The sequence below is a fragment of the Octopus bimaculoides genome, chromosome 6, assembly GCF_046866305.1.
Source record: "Octopus bimaculoides isolate indiv1 chromosome 6, ASM4686630v1, whole genome shotgun sequence".
Lineage (NCBI taxonomy): Eukaryota > Metazoa > Mollusca > Cephalopoda > Octopoda > Octopodidae > Octopus > Octopus bimaculoides.
The window spans coordinates 65,066,722-65,069,221 of NC_142933.1; the positions used below are offsets into that span (position 1 = coordinate 65,066,722).

A 2,500-nucleotide genomic window follows, 5' to 3' on the forward strand; every position below is an offset into this window, starting at 1 on the left:
TTAGATAAAGGAAAACGAACTTTTTTCCTTAACTCAGTTACTTATTTTATTATATTTTCTACGGCCTTAGTTTTAAGTTAAAGAATAGTGCTGATTATTCTTTTCAGATCCTGAGAAACTGGTGAGGTCTTCTGGGGAAGACGTAACCCAGACTCATAACTACTTCATACTTGTTATTTTTAATATGATTTAATATTGATTTCAAATTTTGGTACACGGCCAGAAATTTCGGGGAATTGGTAAGTCGATTACATCGATCCTAGTGTTCAACTGGTACCCATTTTATCGACTCCGAAAGGTTGAAAGGCACAGTCAACTTCGTCGGAATTTGAACTCAGAACATAAAGACGGACCAAATGCCACTAAGCTTTTTTCCCGGCGTGCTAAAGATTCTGCAAGCCCGCCACCTTCGATATTGTTAATATTTAAAATATTGTTAATATGATTATCATTAATAATGAAATATCTGAGATGTGCTGCGAAGTTTAGAACTTGTCAACAGCTTCCATTGCGCAAGTGCGGTCAGTCGATCACTCCGCTCTCCGGAGTCCAGTAAGTTTCAGAGGTCACCAGGAGAGAATGCGCACCGCTTCGGGCCCTTTCTCTCAATGGTTTCACTGTGCACCGGCTCCAACTTACTGATATGATACCCCACCAACTGGATCGACTGACAAGAATTCGAGCTTAATTCCATTTATGGATCATGGCTACCACGATCAAATTGTGGAGTCGTGCGGGTTTAACTTCGATATAGGCAAACAGGTACCTGCCTCACACCCACAAGTTCTCAGTCTGTACATTGTTGAGGATGACTTTGTTTTTATCTTTCCGTGGTTGTTGAAACAAAGTGCTAATTAATTACTGCAGTCGATCGACTATATTCCTCTCTCAAATTTCTGCTCGAAATCAGTATTTCTGTCTGTTTTTATATCCGATCATCATCATGATATATGGAATATGGACATTGACAAAAAGTCTAGCAAATAGAATGCAGCCTTTGAAATATGGGTATTGTTAATTAACTTGTTTCAGTCATTGTAGTGCGGCCTTGAGTCGGGTGGGGTTAGTCGAATAACTCGACCACAGTATTTATTTTCGAAGTCTGCTAGTTATTCTATCGGTTGCTTTTGCCGAACCGCAAGGGCTTAACGGGTACTGATTTCCTCCACCTGAAAGTATAAATAGTAAAGTCGACCTCGCCGGCATTTTAATTAAGAACATAAAGCGGAAGAAATGCTGCTATGCTTTTTGTCCAGTGCGGTAACTATTCGGCCAAATCGCTGCCTTACGTAGATGAATAATATCAAGAAGTTGACTGACTTGTAATAGAGCGAACTTTCAAATGGACACCACAAAAACGACCGATATAGTGACATTCATGGATAGGTACATAATTTTTGAATGAATTCGAACTAGGAACCATTGTTTCTAAACGAACGGTAATGACGCTCTTATCCACTAGTCCACTATTAAGAAGTAATATGTTTTTAGTTCGGATCCATTTCGGTAGCATAGACATATCCAGCTATGGAGACATCAAATGAGGACATTAATCACATGGATCGCAACGTGTTTATTTATATAAATGAGGTTAATAATCCCTAAAAATTACAATCTGGTAACTTAAAAATGAACCCAGCTTCGCTGATTTAGGACCCTTTAGGTTCGGTATTGAATTCTTTAAGTTCCACAACCACGTGAACTTGTGTCATTGTTACAAATTATGCGAAAATATCAACTAAATTCTTCAAATCTATTCGCTCTCTTTCACTCGCTCTCTTTCTCCCCAATCTCTCTCTCTCTTTCTCTGTCTGTCTATGTGTGTATGTATGTATGTATGTATGTATGTATCTATCTGTCTATCTATCTATCTGTCTGTCTGTCTGTCTGTCTGTGTCTGTCTGTCTGTCTGTGTCTGTCTGTCTGTCTGCTCCCTGCTTATTCTGCCTATCTGTCTATCTGCTTATCTGTCTACCTGTCGATTTATCTATCCAGCTTGCCTCACTCCATCTCGTTCTCTGCACGTATGTACATACATAGGCACGCTCACACGCATATACTTACACACATAAATACATACATCACACATGTTCATGTATATACATATACATATAATCTAATATACTTAATGTGAATCCATTTCAAATATATCATTTGACTTTCAACTGAAAGATCATATGTAAATGATCTAATTATTTAATTCCCTTATAAATTACTGTTCCAATCAAAATGGACAATTGAATCAGAATCAAAGCTTAAAGAATAAAAAAGAAATAACGCAATCTAAGAAATCTAAGAAATGAAGAGAGAAAGCGTATTCATATATGTATATATGTATGTATATATGTATGTATGTATATATATATATATATATAAAGGACCACTGATGAGGTCACAGAAGTGTGACGAAAGAACTCTGGCCGAAATAAGATTACGATTAAGATTAATGTAATATAAAGCTGAAAAAAAAAAAAAAAAAAAAAGAAAATTAACACCAAAT

General features: G+C 36.8%; 1 protein-coding gene across 1 annotated transcript in view; it reads left to right on the forward strand.

Annotated features, from left to right (window-relative positions):
* Positions 1 to 2,500, forward strand: part of LOC106883771 (visual system homeobox 2-like) — a 295,104-nt gene that overhangs the window by 42,871 nt on the left and 249,733 nt on the right. The window lies entirely within an intron of this gene.